This window comes from Mustela erminea, chromosome 8, assembly GCF_009829155.1.
Source record: "Mustela erminea isolate mMusErm1 chromosome 8, mMusErm1.Pri, whole genome shotgun sequence".
NCBI classification, from domain to species: Eukaryota; Metazoa; Chordata; class Mammalia; order Carnivora; family Mustelidae; genus Mustela; species Mustela erminea.
This window is the reverse complement of record NC_045621.1, coordinates 23,915,773-23,934,728: the sequence shown is the minus strand read 5'-3', so window position 1 is coordinate 23,934,728 and position 18,956 is coordinate 23,915,773. Positions and strand designations below refer to the sequence as shown.

Here is an 18,956-nt window from a genome sequence, read left to right as displayed (position 1 = left end):
TAGGAAAATACAGTTACAGATGAAGGTCATAAAATACTGTACCAGTCAGATAATTTTATGAGTATGGTGATATCTGCATCCTTACACAATGGATGAGTTTGAATGTAAAAGAAAAGAAATTGAGTATTTCATAAAATAAATACATGACCATTATCAGTAAAGGCAAAAAGTGGCAAAACTCTGAAATTTGAGAAGGAGGAAGCAAAAGAGCAAGTTACAGACCTAATCATTGATGAGAATCAGTCATTTGGAAAAGCCTTATTGTGAATGGGCCGATGATGTTTTAATTCTTAAATACATTGAGGTGAGGCAATAGTTAGACATCAATGTAATTATTTTCCAAGGAACTGGAAATGTGATTAGGATTAGGTACTATAGGATGAGGAAATATAAAAATGCATGCTATGAGATTAGAGTTAATAGGATAGAAAAGCAAAGAGGCACAAATATAGAGCTCTAGTAGAATAGATGCAGGCAGTCAATGAGATGACCCAGGGAATCTAAAAAATGGGAGCAAAAGAGTAATACAAGAAAAACAATTGTAGTGCTAGAGGTTCCAAGGAAGAAAGTCTTAACCTAAGAAGAGTTCATTGTCAAATAGTTAAAAAAAAATGTTAAAAGAGAAAAGGAAAGAGAGAGAGAGATGACAGAAGCATTTATTCTATTGGGAGTGAATACATTTAAGTTATAATAAGGATTGAGTGAGGAAAAGAAGGGAATTCTAGACCAGGGCACAGCACAATAGTAATAAGCTCCTGGAAATGAAAGGAAAACCATAAAGGGAAATGAAAAATAGAGTGATTCAACAGATTCAGAAATTGATGTTGAATACCTCACAACATTCTAATAAATGATTTCTTCCTCCAGTCCTTTAATTGCTCCTCCACATTTCTGAGGTCCATTTCATACATTAATTTCTTCAAGGAAAAAGCCCATATATGTCTAAATTGTTTTCAGTCACTTAATAATATTTTATGTGCTGTTCATCTATAATAAATGCTTTTGGATAAATGGTGATAATATTTGATCCACAATGAGCTTAATCAAAACTGGGCTCAATGCAATCTGTGCCCTCTATAATACCCATGGAGCACTGGGTGTGGTACAAAAATAATGAACACTGTTATGCTGAAATAAATTTTAAAAAAATTAAAAAAAAAACTGGGCTCAAGTCTTGGTCCTGTACCCATTTGCTTATTATGCTTCAGTGACATCAATGATGTCCTAGAGAGGACACCAAACAGTTATCTTTGGCTCACAGCCCATCTAAACAAATATGCCTTACTCACGGTTCTATACAGATCTGGCATCCTGGCAACACCCCAGCCACAACTTAGTACATCAAGAGTGGGGTGTCTAATTCAAGGCCATCTAACTTCAGAGGGTGTGATGGATAATTGTATGTGTCAATTTGACTGGATCCTGAGGTGCCCAGATATTTGGCTAAACATTATTTCTGGGTGTGTCTGTGAGGTTGTTTACCGACAAGATTAATATTGGAGTCCGTACACTCAGTAAAACAGATTGTACTTCCCACTGTGGGTGGGCATCGTCTAATCCACTGAGGACATGAATAGAACAAAAGGCAGAGGAAAGGAGAATCTGCCTCTTTTACTTGAGTGCCTGAGCTGGGAAATTGTTCTTCTCTTGCCATCAGCTCACCTGGTTCTCAGACCTTCAAACTCAGACTGAACTACACCACTGATTTTCCTGATCTTCAGCTTGCAGACAACAGACTGGGACTTCTCAGCCTCCATAATCACAGGAGTCAATCCTTCACTGTATATATGAAAGAATGGATAGAGAAAGAAGTCTTATGGAGGAGATGATAGGGAATGGGAGGCAGCAGAAGCACCAGGGAGAGAGATCATGTTTCCAGGAAAGAGGTGGTAAAACCAGCAGCTCCAAAAACTCTTGATCACTATTCCAATCTCCACCCCATTACTGTGTTTCTTCCCTAGAACAAGGCTTCTTGCTCGAAGAGTCCTTTGAGAAATCTTGGCTCCTTATAATCAATGAACATCTCTGAAGGTGAAAGGGTTACAATGGACCACCATTTCCTGAACCTCGAAGACCTTCAAGAGTCATGTACCACCTTCAGAATGGCTACCATAGCCAAGTTCCAACTGTCCTATATTTTCCTTAATGTTTCTTTAAAAGGACTTATTTTTGCATTTATATTATTTAACTTATCTTAAAGAATGTCAGTCAAAGCTCTTTTTTAAATAAGTAGTCATAGTTTTCTAGTATGTTAAAATAAAGACAAGATTATTAAAATGAAGACTATTCCATGTCCCTTACCCCTTATTTTATGTAATTTTGGGCCTCTTTCAATTTGAAAACAATCTAGTAATTTATCATGGATGATAGCAGTGAATCATTTTCACAGTTTTTTTCATAATTAAAGAACTCTGCAGAAACCATGTGGTGGTTCCTAATTTGTAGGGCCACCTTCTTGAAATAATTGAAGGAACAACTCTGACATCCTTTGGTTTATCATGTGAAAATTACCTATATTTATGTCTTGAAATTCCAGCTTTGCTTTAGTTTTTTAATGGCTTTCATTTTGCTTGCTGATTTGAGACATTCCAAAATGAACCCTAACATTTCAAAATACTGCAAACACATTAAAAACTAGAAGTAACACAGAGAAGAGATAAGTTTTATAGTTGCATGCACAGGGCAAACAAATTAGTGCTCCGATGATCACTATGCAGTAGACTTAGCTTTGGAATATTAATGTATGTACTATCAGTATATGAAAAGTCTCTCTTATTTTTCCTAGGACACATAAAGCATACTAAATGTTTAAACTCAAGAAGAAAAACTTTGATTTTCAAAGAGCTAAATATCATCGGAAAACTATTCTTTTAGAAAAATCACAGTAATCTAAAATAAAAAAATAACCCTCTCTTCAAATTCTAGAGCATAAGACTGACATAACAAATTATGAGAAATATTACTTTTGTGACATGAAGCAAATTATTACTATTAATTTAAAAAAATACTTACCAATAATGAAATCACTCTATGCAACACACGATTGTTCAACAATCATTTTCAGATAAATTTTAAGAATTAGAGAAAACACATTTCCAAATGAAAAGTAAAGTATCTAATTTTCACAGGTTTCTAAATCTAATCAACCAGGAGGAAACAGAACAAAATGACATGTTGCTAAGTAAGGGCTGGTTTCCTCAATTTGCACCCAGGAACATAAAATTTGCTAAGTTTCTCTTAATGCACAATTTCTATTGCAGGGGTGGGCATGAAAGGTGGGAAGAAAGTGAGAGATTTATGGGGCAATAGTGTTTCAGGGAGAAGCATACTGTGCTAATAAGCTACTGCCTGGAATTAAGAATTCCAGTTTCTTTTCATTCCAGCAGAATACCTCTCATTAGACTCAGGGGCTTTTCACTCCTAATCTGAAAACCATTAGGACTAGTAGAGGATTCGTGTTGTCCTGTATTGAGGAACATAAAGTTTGGGGAGTTTTCATCTCCTTTATCTTCTTCATTTATTTTTGTTCATAAAAAAAAAGGCTCAGCAGAACATTTATTTGGTGTTACCAAACATCACAGAGTTTTGTGCTTAACTATTAGTTTTCTATTTGTGGATATTTCTGAAAACTCATTTTTAAAAATGAAGCAAGGATTTCTGCAGACTTCTCATACCTAAACTAAGATAAATGATGTTTTTCTTAGAGGCTGCCTTAGAGGGAATACCACAGCCAAAACAATGTCTTGTGACAAGAGCAGTAATAAGAATTTGAAATTTTTACTCTTCTATCCCAAGGCTCAAACTTTAATAGCCATGTAGCTTTGGTAATATGCTACTAATATGAACCACAGTTTTCTTAAAGAAAACAAGATCAGATTAAAACAAATACAATATTCATATCATATCTGTGAGTTAAGAATGTTACAGGGAAAGATTCCCAACTCCATTTAAAAAATGGGAAAACAAATCCCCACCCAAACAAAATCAAATGGATTTTAACAATTTTTCTCAGCTAATATCGCCAAACAAGAAAATATGCAACTCATAAGTATTTTAAACTGTTAAGCAAGAGGCAAAATTTGCATTTTAATATAATAACAAAATGTATGGGCTATCTTCCAAAGAGACTTTTTTAAACACACATTTCTCACAAAATGTGCATTTATAATGCAATGTGCTACCCAAAAAGCTATTCTAAATATTAATTACATAAGAGTAAAAAGAAAATATACCACTGTAAAGATTTAATAGAATCCAATCTATAAATAAAATTGTGTTGCTAGCTTTAATTAAGACATTACACACTAATTTTCCTTAGATGCTCATGATCATAATTATTGCATGCATGGATAAGTTCCTGAATTATTTTAATAGAATTTAGCATGTGTCCTTGTGTCTCTAAGGCCAATAGTGCATGAATTAAAAAAAAAAAAGCACCCATATCAATACTAAAACACAGAAAATTAAATATAGTAAGATGTGCTTTCCTAAAAATAGGATTTTTAATTAAATATGTTCAATTATATTTATATAAAATTAATTATATACATTACCCTATCTATGTACCTCACCACACTTTGGGAAAAAATTTAAAAAATAATTTTGTAAAAATAGAAAAAAAAATCAACTGACCACATTTCTTTTTTTTTTCTTTTAAGATTTTATTTATTTGAGAGAGAAATAGAGAGAGAAAGAGCATGAGAAGGGGGAGGATCGGAGGGAGAAGTAGACTTCCTGCTGAGCAGAGAGCCTGATCTGGGACTCCAGGATCATGACCTGAGCAGAAGGCAGTCGCTTAACCAACTGAGCCAACACAGGCGCCCCACTGACCACATTTCTTTTCATCCTACATATGTGAGGTATGATTTGCTAATATTTATTGCTATTTTCAGCATATAAAGATTTCTCCTTTACCCTTTCTACTTGTATTTCCTATAACTTAGTTTTAGTAAAATGACACTTAAGGTGATCAAGAACTACTAAATTGTCAATGTCCTTGACTTTGTAGTTCTATTACTTTATTTTTTACTGTGTCTAAGATAGGTACTGAGAATACAGTTTTCTTACATTTCTCTTAAAACTATGGCTTGCTAAATATTAGGTGAGAGGGCTGTCTTAGAAATCACTTAGTTTACCCAAGTCACTTTACAAATGAAGAACCTGAAGAGCCAAGAATTGGACTTGTCCAGTTTCCCAGAGCAGTGGTGAGAACCTGGTTTGGATTTGGGGTCTCTGAGACCTCCTAACTCCCAAGGTAGTTCACTTTACAGCTCTGTTTGAAAACTTCTTCTGGATTCCCTCAGTACTGCAATATTATATTATATTATATTATATTATATTATATTATATTATATTATAATTTTTATATCATACCCCATGTCTGGTTCACATCATGAATTCCCATGGTTCAACTTTGTGAATGACACAAAAATATTATTCTCCATCTGGATTTATTTTTACATTTTATTCTTTTAAATCACTTTTCCTTTTTTTTTTTAAAGATTTTATTTATTTATTTAAGAGGGTGGTGTGGGGGGAGGGTGAGGGAGAGAGGACACATGAGTATGGAGGGGTTGAGGAAGAGGGAGAAACAGACTCCACACTGAGCTCAGAGCCCTATGCAGGGTTCAATTCCAGGACCCCCAGACCATGACCTCAACTGAAGGCAGTCATTTTACCAACTGAGCCACCCAGGTGCCCCTTAAATTACTTTTGCTGTGAGAAAACTAAATCTAGATACTCAAGAATGAAAAGAATATGACCATAAGAAAGCAATTAACCTTTCTCCATTGCCTTCCTCATTCCTTATCTTCATCCTAATGGGCAAGGAATCTTGGAGTACATTAGTGCATTTCTGCAATTTTGCAACCAGTCTAAGGTGCTTCATTGTATCCACCTTTCCACTCCAGCATAACTGACACTCTCCTAGAACATGGCTATGTCTCTCCACATGCAGCTCCCCATGCTTTCCTTTCTGCTGGCTTTCCTTCCTGAGCTACTGAACCACATAGGCATGCCTCAGTGTGACTTTTCGTTTCTTCTTCTTCTTCCATTAACCATATGAAACCCTCTGTTATATTTATAAATAAAAGACACTTGAATTTCCATGAAATTAATATCAGTGGACCTTGTTTACTGCCCTCTGAACTAAATAGGTGTATAGTTCAAAGTGAGTGAAGGTAAAATTCTATAAACCTATCAAGTGGACATTAGTAAGGATCAAAATAATATAATAGTGAAAGTAGACTCCTAAACAGACTTGAGAGAATGAAGCCACATTCTTCCATGATAAATGCTGTTTTTAACATATAGGTGACTTTATAGTGAAAATTGTTATAATTGCTCAAATAAAACAAATAGGAAAAGACAGAAGTTCTATCATAACAAAAATAAAGACTATAAAAAGTATAGTTTTGAAATAAGTTTAGTTGTGGTAAATTAAATTTCCATGTGTGGATTTTCAATTTTTGGATCTGATCACAAAATAAGAAGATGATGTCCCATAGCCTAGTACTTAAGGGACTTGGATATAGGACACACTTGTTATTAAATATGATATGCCTTTAAAAAACAAAAGAAATCTGATATGCTTTTCACATATGTTTATGCCAGAGAGATCACCAAGAATAGAACAAAAATAAACAAGAAATGGGGTGCCTGGGTGGCTCAATCAGTTAAGTGTCTGCCTCAGCTCCTGGGATCCCAGTGTGGACTCCCTGCTCAGTAGGGAGTCTGCTTTCCCTCTCCCACTCTCCCTGTGCAGCTCCCTCCATATGCATATATGCTTCCTCTCTCTCTCAAAAATAAATAAACAGATGATAAACAAACAAAGAGGAAACAAAAACACATAGACCTATTGCTGAAACAATAATGATGCATTCCATGAAGCAATATGTTTTCGAAATGTAAATTTCAATCAATTTGAAAAGCAATGTTAAATTCCATCTGCAAAACCAGTGCAAGTCACTGGGAGACATAAAGATGTATTCCTACTTAAAAGCTCTGTGTGCAGTAAACTAAGTCACGTAAGCAGCTCCCTATAGTACAAGGCATAATGAAATAATTGCTTAATTGTGGTAAAAAAGTGTACATGAATGCTCAGGGAAAGGAAAAGCTCAGTATGCGCTGGGCGGGATGGCGCCATCAGGAAAGCACCAAGGAGATTCTAACACTACCACTGAGTTTTATAGGATGTGAAGGATGTCAAAAATTAGAGAGGTGAAGCTAACAGTCAACTGTAAGGCAACAGTAATTTCAAACAGCACTTGCCCCAATCTACACTATTGATTACCTCGTACCTTTTCCTCAAAATGTTTTTTGAATAGTCATCATGATTTCAATAAATGGCATCTACCAAGCTGACCAAGCTAGAAAAACCTTTCAAAAATTCATCAATAGGGGTGCCTGGGTGGCTCAGTGGGTTAGGCCCCTGCCTTCAGCTCAGGCCCTGGTCTCAGGGTCCTGGGATCAAGCCCCACATTGGGCTCTCTGCTGAGAGCTTCCCCCCTCTCTCTCCTGCCTCTCTGCCTACTTGTGATCTCTCTTTCCATCAAATAAATAAATAAAATCTTTTAAAAAATTCATCACTAAATCCTATTAATTCGACTTTCTTTTTTTTTTTTTTTAAATGACTTTTAACAAAGGATCCAGGTGGAATATAATTTGGTATTTAAGCTAACTTAAGTTCACTGGTTTAAAGATTTTATTTATTTATTTGACAGAGAGAAATCACAAGTAGAGGGAGAGGCAGGCAGAGAGAGAGAGAGGGAAGCAGGCTCTCTGCTGAGCAGAGAGCCCGATGCGGGACTCGATCCCAGGACCCTGAGATCATGACCTGAGCCAAAGGCAGCGGCTTAACCCACTGAGCCACCCAGGCGCCCCTTAATTCGACTTTTTTTTTTTTTTAAAGATTTTATTTATTTACTTGAGAGAGAGACAGTGAGAGAGAGCATGAGCAAGGAGAAGGTCAGAGGGAGAAGCAGACTCCCCATGGAGCTGGGAGCCCGATGCGGGACTCGATCCTGGGACTCCGGGATCATGACCTGAGCCGAAGGCAGTCGTCCAACCAACTGAGCCACCCAGGCGCCCTTTAATTCGACTTTCTAAAGCAAATCTATCCATCCACCCTTCACTACTCTTAACTTAGTCAAGTTTGGACTGCTACCCTAGCTTATAACTGGTCTGCTGGCTTCCCTTTTTGCCCCCTCTTATACAATGCACACAACAGCAGAAGTAACAACACCAAATGAAAATAAAAAAATGTGATACTCGTGCTTAAGACTCAATCTTAGAGGAGCAAGTGGAAGGGTGCTGGAAATACACTCAGTCTGAGGCCATAAGGACCACATCACTAGCTTTCTCATTTTCTCCACTCAAAAATAACACCCTGTCCCATTATTGGAGGAAAGTAGAAAACAGGATAGCTTACTTTCTACAGAAAGTAGAAAACAGGATAGCCCTGCGGTAGATGATTTTTAAGAAATGGGAGTAGAAAGAAACTCTGTGTATTATTAACTAGAGTACACCTCCTTAATCACTAAAGACTTTTTGAAGATAAGAATACAAAAAAAAAATAGCATCTGTTACTCAGGGCTGGACTGACAAGCATCCAACTAGCATATTCACATAGAGTCCCATACTCAGGAAAGCCCTATACTTGGGGTTAATAAAATGCACGCAAGAAGCTCGGAGCTTTCTTCACATGCATTGCAGACTCCAGCTACCTACCTGCCTTGGTGGATGATGAGCCTCTCAGTCTGGTCACCCTCAGAGTTCCAGACCTCACCTAACATCCCTCTCATTTCCTAATCAGCAACCTATGTCACTTTCAGCACCATTAGTAAAAATCTTTAAAGTCACAGTGATGATGGTCGTGCCTTTTTCATTTCATGAAAACAATCATCCTCCAGTTTGGTGTCCATTTGAGTAAGAAGTTTCTGATATTGAAAAAGACAACTGACAGTGCTTAGTGGAAGAATTTCAATCATCCAATTAGTTATAGCCTACTGCTATTGCCGACTATTTTTATTTTATTTGGTTAAACAAAGTAATATTTACAACACATGTCCAGTTGAATTTAGTTTATGAATAAATTAATATTTTTTCTAGTCTTATAAATTTTACTTTATAGATGATATGAATATTTTAATTTTATTGTAATAAAAGTTAACTGTATGGGAATAAATGCCAGTTGTAGAGTAGCTATGCAGATAAAGAAAACTTGGTATTTTGAGCATGGTTAAGTATTGTTTTTGAAGCCTGGAAATAAAAATCTTAATTCCCAGGATACTATCTTTGTTCTGATCTTAATTTCAGTCTAACTGAATGATTTCCCATTCCATAAACTTGCCACGCAACTCTGTTCTTCTTCTATTCTCTATGTTGAGAAATTTTCCCTTCCCCATCACTTTATTCCTTATCACTGTTTGTCAACTAACATAATTGCCTTTAACTTTCAGTTGTCCCCTGGTAAGATTTAGAAAGCGTGGGATGGGGAGAGGGGAGAAAGAAATCTAAAAGTACAAAAGTAAAACAAGAAGGAAAATCTGTGTAGTGGTCATTTTGTATAATTTTTTTCACTAATTATTCTCCTACATTAGGTTGGATTGTTAAGACTTTCCTAATTTAATTGCCCCGATTTTATATATGACACCAAAGTTTAGTAGAAAGAGCAATGAAATGGTGAAAAAGAAGTTTGAATTTCAGTTCTGCCACTGTTAACACCTATGTTGTGTGAATTTGGATAAAACACTTAACCTGTCTAGTCCTATTTATTCATCTGTAAAATAAAGGAAATGAACCTGCTGATATCTAAAATCCCTTCCAGCTCAAAAATAATTTGGCTTTGAAATAGTTACTAAACAAATTAACTTTTCCAGATATTTCCTTTTTACTGCATGGTGCAGAATATCAATAGGCACTGCCAAGCAATGCTAAGTGTGGAGGAAATGCAGACGTTTTTCAAGCAGAGGGAGCGGCATGCAAATGGGAACCTGCACTTATTATCTGAATGAAATAAGGTATTTTACATTTCCCAAAACTTCTTATTCTGTTTCCTATTTCATAAGTGGAGAATCACAATATCAAGCTCACAAATTTATCATGAGGATTAAGAAAAAGAACTCCATGAAGCCTTATTCCAGTTATCCATCACAAAATAAAATTTTAATATTGCTCCCATATTCCCTCTTCTTCCTTAACCCAGTAAACAAAAAACTAAACAGGTGATCTAATGGGAATTTAAGACAAGTCTTTAGTTTTTTCATATATCCCTTAAAATGCTCAGCAAGGAAACAAAGAAACCTGGTGATCTTGAAAAGAAAATTTTCCTCTGAAAAGGCAGAAAATAAAGACATTTCAGAAAGTAGAAACTCAGTTGGATCCACCAAGAAGAGAGAATGGTAATACTTTTAAAAGGACACATTGTAGAATTAAACTACCTTCTGCTTCACCATTTACCCCTGGGTGAACTTGGATGAGTTATTTAGTATATCTATTCCTCAGCTATAAAATGGAATTAATTTTCTCCTCTTAAATACACATGAGAAGATGTAGAAAGCACTCATCAAATAATAACTATTTTTATTACTAAAAGAGGCAGAAAAACTTTTGTATATAACAAATTATGCTTTTGAGGAAGAAATTATTAAATAGTCATTTTATTACAAATGGGGAAGAGAGAGTATTGTATTAACTTCACATTGTTTTTATGATTGACCAAGAAAAAGAAAGTTAATTATAGATGAATATAGCAACACAAAACTTGAGACCTCCCTGAAACAAAGTAGTTTACTTCCTGGGGGGGAAAAATAGGTATATGAGATTCATTTTTGTTTTGTCAAGTTAATTTGCCTTATGGAATATGTAGAAAAAAATCTTCATTATTAGTGATTCTATATTTACAAATTTGCCTACTCATGAACAAATTTTTGTTGCCCTCAAATCAATATTCTCAATGCTTTCATGGTTATTCATGGACCTTCTCAAAATAGCAAAAATTTTAAATAACCCTACCCAGATACTGCCACCTGAAGTTTAACAAGGTAACACTGTATCCTTATTCAGTTCTAATACTGTAAAAAAAAAAAATTCTTTTTACAGATTTTATTATGTCACACTTATTATATTGTTTTGCTTTTTTTTTTTTTGGTGATTTCCCTGTTCTAAATGGTTCAATTTTAGCCTCAGGCATAGTGATGAAAACACTGGCTAGTGTTCTTATGTGCAAGAAGGCTATAATGTGCCTTACAGAGAAAATATGCATGTTAGATAAGCTTCAACCAGGCAAGAATTATAGTGCTGCTGACAGTGAGTTCAATGTTAACAAATCAACCATCTATATTAAATAAGATGATTTCCTTAAATATAAATACACATAAATAAGATTACCTATTGATCAGTTGATGAAAATGTGACAGAAGGTCTCAGGAACATAACCCAGTATTTCCCCTAGGAACAACAACTCAGTATCCACTGATTCAGTATTCACAGCAACTTTATAGAGCCTAACTATGATAGATACAGAGCATTAATTGTAAAGGCAGTCTCATACTAAGTTAATAGAAATTTAAAATGAAAAACCTCTTTTGTGGAAAAGAAAGGCCTAAAGTCAACATATCTTTCACCCTTAAAGGAAGGATATAATCTAGATGTTTATTTTTTTTAAACATATATGTCGATCATTGAATAGTTTATAACAGCTAAGAAAGTAGAACCAACTTATAATAAATTCTAGGTAAATTAGTTATATGGTGAAATAATATGCCATCATAATTTAGCTACAAATTAGAAAGCTAATGGAAACATAACATATGTTCCAGAAATTCCATTTAAATCACAGTAGAAAGGATTAAAAAATTAATCAGTATCAGAACTAAGTATAGAAAACAGCATCATCAGGGACCTGAAAATTTTTATAAGTTTTTAGAAGCTGAAATATTTTAGAAAGGGAAATATAATAATATTGAAAGAGAAGCAATAGCATAGGAACATTTTGCAAAACATGAGAGATGCTCTAAAATGAGTCCACAGACCCACATGGCAGCCAAGCTGACATACATAAATTAATAAATAGGAAAATAAAATGGAATAAATCTCAGAATTTTAAAGACATAGAAAAGATAAAAGAATTTAAGAGACATGGAGAATTAAGATCAGGAACACAACAAGGATGCTTACTCTCACCACTGTTGTTCAATATAGTACTAGAAGTCCTAGCAACAACAATCAGACGACAAAAAGAAGTAAAAGGTATTCAAATTGGCAAAGAAGAAGTCAAACTCTCTCTTCACAGATGACATGATACATTATATGGAAAACCCAAAAGACTCCACCCCAAAATTACTGGAACTCATACAGAAATTCAGTAATGTGGCAGGATACAAAATCAATGCACAGAAATAAGTTGCTTTCTTATACACTAACAATAAAAATATGGAAAGGGAAATTAGAGAATCTGTTCCATCTACCATAGCACCAAGAACCACAAGTTACCTTTGAAATACACCTAACCAAAGAGGTAAAGGATCTGTGCTCAAAGAACTACAGAACACTCAGGAAAGAAATTGAAGAAAACACAAAAAGATGGAAAAACATTCCATGTTCATGGATCAGAAGAATAAACATTGTTAAAATGTTTATACTGCCCAGAGAAATCTGTACTTTTGATGCCATCCTGATCAAAATACTGCCAGCATTTTTCAAAGTGCTGGAACAAACAAAATCCTAAAATTTTTATGGAAACAGAAGAAACCCTGAATTGTTAAGGAAATGCTGAAAAAGAAAAACAAAGCTGAGTACATCATGTTGCCTGATTTCAAGCTTTATTGACAAAGCTGTGATCACCAAGATAGCATGGTACTGGCACAAAACAGATGCATAGACCAGTGGAACAGAGAGCCCAGATATGGACCCTTGACTCTATTATCAAATAATCTTCAACAAAGCAGGAAAAAATATCCAGTGGAAAAGACAGTCCCTTCAATAAGTGGTGTTGGGAAAATTGGACAGCTATGTATAGGAGAATGAAACTTGACCATTCTCTTACACCATACACAAAGATAAACTCAAAATGGATGAAAGACCTCAATGTGAGACAGGAACCCATCAAAATCCTAGAGGAGAACATAGGCAGTAACCTCTTCAACATTGGCCACAGTAATTTCTTTTATGACACGTCTCCAAAGGCAAAGGAAACAAAAGTGAAAATCAAGATCAAAAGCTTTTAAGTCAAGCAGAGAGAGTCAATTATCATATGGTTTCACTTATTTGTGGAGCATAACAAATAGCATGGAGGACATGGGGACTTAGAGTGGAGAAGGGAGTTGGGGGAAATTGGAAGGGGAGGTGAACCATGAGAGACTATGGACTCTGAAAAACAATCTGAGGGTTTTGAAGGGACGGGGGGTGGGAGGTTGGGGTACCAGGTGGTGGGTATTATAGAGGGCACGGATTGCATGGAGCACGGGGTGTGGTGCAAAAATAATGAATACTGTTATGCTGGAAATAAAAAAAAATAAAAATAAAAAAAAAAGCTTCTGCACAGCAAAGGAAAGAGTCAACAAAACAAAGAGGCAACCCATAGAATGGGAGAAGATATTCACAAATGACACTATAGACAAAGAGCTGATATCCAAGATCTATAAAGAACTCCTCAAACTCAACACTTGAAAAAGCGATAATCACATCAAAAAATGGGCAGAAGACATGAACAGATAGTTCTCCAAAGAAGACATACAAATGGCCAGCCGACACATGAAAAATTGTTCATCATTAGCCATCAGGGAAATTCAAAACCACATTGAGATACCACCTTACACCAGTTAGAATGGCAAAGATTAACAAGGCAGTCAACACCATGTGTTGGAGACAATGCGGAGAAGGGGAATCCTCTTACACTGTTGGTGGGAATGCAAGTTAGTGCAGCCATTTTGGAAAACAGAGTGGAGATTCCTCAAAAAAATTAAAAATAGAGCTACCCTATGACCCTGTAATTGCACTATTGGCTATTTACCCCAAAGATACAGATGTAGTGAAAAAAGAAGCACATGTACCCCAATGTTCATAGCAGCAATGTCCATAATTTTCAAACTGTGGAAAGAGCCAAGATGCCCTTCAGGAGATGAATGGATAAAGAAGATAGGGTCCATATATACAATGGAATATTATGCAGCCATCAGAAAGAATGAATACCCAATTTTTATATCAACATGGGTAGGACCATAGGAGATTATGCTGAGTAAAATAAGTCAAGCAGAGAGAGTCAATTACCATATGGTTTTACCTACTTGTGAAACATAAGGAATAGCATGGAGGACATTAGGAGAAGGAAAGGAAAAGTGGGGGGGGATTGGAGGGGGAGATGAACCTTGAGAGACAGTGGACTCTGAGAAACAAACCGAGGGTTTTAGAGGGGAGTGGGATGGGGGGATGGGTGAGCTTGGTGGTGGGTATTAAGGAGGGCACATATTGCATGGAGCACTGGGTGTGGGACATAAACAATGAATCTTGGAACACTGAAAAAATAAAATAAAAATTTAAAAAAGGGAGAGACATGGAGAACCTACTCAAAAGTGTCTTTATATACCTATATGGACCCTTCCATGTGGTCATAATCCCAGGGTCCTGGGATTGAGCCACCCTGTGTTGGGCTCCCTGCTCAGCGGGGAATCTACTTCTCTGTCTTCCTCTGCTGCTCTTCCTCCTTGTGTCTGTGCACTCTCTCTGTCAGATAAATTAAAAAAATCTTAAAAAAAAAATCTTGAGATGAGATAATCCTGGAGTTCCTGGATGAGCTCAGTATAATCACAAAAGACTGAAGAGGAGGCTGAAGTGTCATTAATGGAAAAATGTGACAACAGAAGTGGAAAAAAAAAAAAAAGGCAATATGATGAGGTTCTATGACTCAAGGAACGAGGAAAACCTCTAAAAACTATAAAGAAAGGAAAGAGATTCTCCCTTAGAGTCTCCAGAAGGAATCTGCCCTGCCAACAACTCGATTTATTAGCCAACTGATTTTAGACTTCAGACTTCCAGAAATGTAAAAACATAAATTTTATTGTTCTAAGCTATGAAGATTGAAGTAATCTGTTGGGATGGCAATAAAAAACTGATACGATATGCATGCCACAAATAGAATTTATGGAATTTTTGGATGGGTAGCTGCTGCTAGTCTAAGAGTTGAAATTGACCACAATTAAGTGCAATTTATCTTCTGAGCCTTTCCCTGAAAGCTGCATGCCTCCAATTCACTCTCGGCTGTCAAAATAGTTACATTAGTTTCTGCCAGTGCAATTGTATACATGTGGAGACAAATTCATGGGCTTCCTATTCTGTCATCTTCCCAGAATGATCTTGTCATTCATTCTTGAACTCATCTATACTACAGGTGGTACAACATATTGGAATATTCAATTCTGTTATTTTATTCTTCATTTCCAAACTCTCCCTAGCATTCAGCAACTCATAATCTGTTACAATTATTTGATGCTAATTTGTAATATTTCTTATATTTGTTCATTTATTAAATAATTTGTACATACTTTACCAAACTAACTTACAAGCTCCTTATGAAAAGGAATTGTTACTGTTGGAATTGTTATCTTCAAACCTATCCCCACCAATTGTGGAAGGTTGATGAGTGAAGACAGGATCTGATTTGTGTACCACTGAACCTAGCACAGATTATATAATATATAATAAAGTATGAATTATAAATCCTAGAAAAAACCCAGAGTAATACATTATAACCATAACCATTATGTTTAAAGAAAAATAGCACCATCTGTAAGAAGGAGGAGGATGGATGGTACATATCCCCATAAGGAAATCAAGTTCTCCTGGGTAATTACAATGTAGGTTCATTCAGAAATTCTTTTCTATATTTTATTCACTGACAACTGAAACATAAATAACACACTATTTCCCACAAACTAGAATATTTTAAAGATTTTAATTAATTAGCACTATTCTTCAGGGAAAAATAATTATATTGTCATTAACATGTCCTTGCTTTTAAAATAAACTTTCAAACAAAGGCATAATTGACACACTGCCTACACACCTAGCATCATCATGAAGCAGGACCACTTAAATCCATACACACACATGTAAATAAATATACATACACACCCACATGCATGTGTACATTCATAAATAAATAGCAAGTAACAATTATTTTGATTAGTTTTGCATATTCATAGAGTTAAATAGAAGCAAGAGCACATCAATAAAATAAGTGCAATAGACAATGGTTAAAAAACTAACTCTAATATATTGTCATTGGAATAGAAAAAATCCTGTTTTGAAATGGTATGTTTATTGTGTTTAACTATGTTTTAAAAGTTTAGCGGGTTGCTTAGTGAATCAAAAAAATTATTTCCCAGGAACCTTGATTAGTCCACTTTCGTTTTCAGTACTCATAGTATTTAGTTGAATCATTCAGGGGGAATCTAAAAATAAATATATCTGGCTTCTGGGGTATTTTAAAGATGGTTCTATAATTTAAAACTTTGATAATAAGAATATCCTAGCTTTATAATCACAAAAGTTTTATTTACTAATACAAGATGTTTTACCTTTATGATAGCTTTAATGCAGTATATCTTACCTCAATGTTAGTCAATCAGTCACTTGCTTTTTGCTTTTAATCAAGCTTACTGGGTTCCAATCTTTATGCTACTAAATCAGAATATCTGGGAGGTCGGGAGGAGAATACCGGCTTTCTAATGGGTTCTGTGGTATTTCTCACAAGCCTGAGAACAGTTGTTTTCAAACATAAGAGATGTAGTGAAAAAAATTTGTAAAATCAATAAATATTTAGAGATACTGTATTAAAGAATGCATAAAAATAGTACAGAAAATGCTTTAAACATCATTTAAAACAAGCTCTAATTATACAAGAGTAACACTTAGTGCTGTTTTTCATAAAAAATACCCCAACTCCCTCTCACTCTTCACGTTTCTAGAGTAGGAATAGAAAATAGTAGTTAAGCACAGAGGCTCCAGAGCAAACTAGCTGCATTTCATCCAGCTCAGCTCTTTACTCACTACTCCCTCGGTTGCTCCACCTGTGGAATAGGATATTGCAATGAACACAGCTTAAGTTAGAACATATTCCGTGGCTGCAACCATGCCTGCCCTATGATGCCTGGCTCATTAAATGCTGGCTTATTATGGCTCAGAAATAAACAAAACAGATGTTCCCACTGTTTGTGGCTTTCAGCCAAATATTTCATCACATACATGTAAGTATGATGAGGGCTACACAGGAATTCACATGAGAAGCAGCCTGATCTAGTTTGGAGGAGTTGGGGAGGAAGGGGGACTGCATCATGAAGAAGAAACTAGAAAACTGATACCAGCTCCAGCAAGTGAAAGTGGTAGTCTGTGGGTCAGAGAGAGGAAAAGATAAGACTGGAGACGTGGTCTGGTAAGATTCTAATTCAGGGAAAGGAGAAAGTGCAAAGGATATTTTTTTTTCTCCTGGTGAACTGTGGTCTTTTTAATAAGCAAAGAAACTCTGTTTCATGGCCAGAATTGTGTTGAATGAGTAACCCTAGATATAAGGAACCCTAGAAAATCAATAATTTCAGCTTCCCACTCTGTAAAGTCATGAAAGACAAAGGAGAAAGCACCTGTGAATGACTTTTGAGTGGTAATTCACATGGTACAACATACTTTTCTTTTCTAAAAAAAATCATAGAAGAAATTCCAGGTGAAAAGATTCATTCTTGATCTTTATCAATACTGAAACCTCTACTAACTCTTCCTGTTTCTTTCGCTGCTGAAATATTTACAGAGAAGGTAGGATTAATACAGGTCCATATCTTTTCTCTCTTTATAAAGATTAGAGTGACAGTAAATCATTAAAAAGGGGAACTTGGGTTTTAAGAGGAGTTTTAGGATCACAAATTTCTATGATCATTATCTTCCTTTTCTGTAAAGATTTCCCCAAGGAAAAGATTTTAAGACCCTGAAACTAATAACTCTGTAGGAACATGCTACTGAAAGGATTTGGAAAGTTATTAAAAGTATCCAAAGCTTATAAAAAGACAAAAAATTAAAAAGAGTAATCTGTGGGGCACCTGAATGACTCAGTCAGTTATGCATCCAACTCCTGGTTTCAGCTCAGATCATGATCTCAGGGTCATGAAATGGAGCCCCCTGAGTGCTGGGCTCCACTCTGGGCAGGAGTCTGCTGAAGATACTCTCTCCCTCTGCCCCTGCCCTCCCTCAACTCCCATGCTCTCAAAAAAAAAAAAAAAAAAAAGCAACCTTTGTACCTCACTTCAAATTTCTGTGATCTTATATTTATTAAAAAAAAATTCTTAAAAGCTATCATCTACATAGTCAAATATTCACTATCACTGTCAAATAACAATATAGTGAATGTTCAGTGAGCAATTATTATCTGTCAAGCACAATGCTAAGATTTTAAATATATTGCCTCATTTAATATCCTGTAGAGTGGATATTACATTTCCATTTTAGACAAGGGAACTGAAGGAGAGAGAAATTAAGTAACTTATCAAGGCCACAACTCCTAAGTGGTTAAATTGATAATCAAATCTCTGAAAAATGACTATGGAGTTACACCTTTAAAAAAAAAAACCTCAATATTGTTAAGATTTTACAGTGTTATTATGTGTATGTATGTTTACAAATTTAGTGAGCTACATGATATATTCAATTGTGCACTTGTACTTATTATAGAATCAACTGATTTATTAACATGAGGAAAACATGAAAAAGGAACAGAAAACATAAACCTAGGAAACTCTATTTGGTAAATTGAAAAGAATTTTCAAGCTTGGTAAATTGAAAAGAAACTACATAGGTCTCTAAAATATCTTGAAGATTTGAAAGAATTCACTGTGTCAAGAACTTGGGAATTCCAATAAAAGGATCAGGAGTTGGAGAATATGGCTATTCCACTGATGTCAAGATCAAGAAACAAA

General features: G+C 35.4%; 1 protein-coding gene across 2 annotated transcripts in view; it reads right to left on the bottom strand.

Annotated features, from left to right (window-relative positions):
• SPAG16 (sperm associated antigen 16) overlaps positions 1-18,956 on the bottom strand; it is a 1,029,828-nt gene that overhangs the window by 723,295 nt on the left and 287,577 nt on the right. The window lies entirely within an intron of this gene.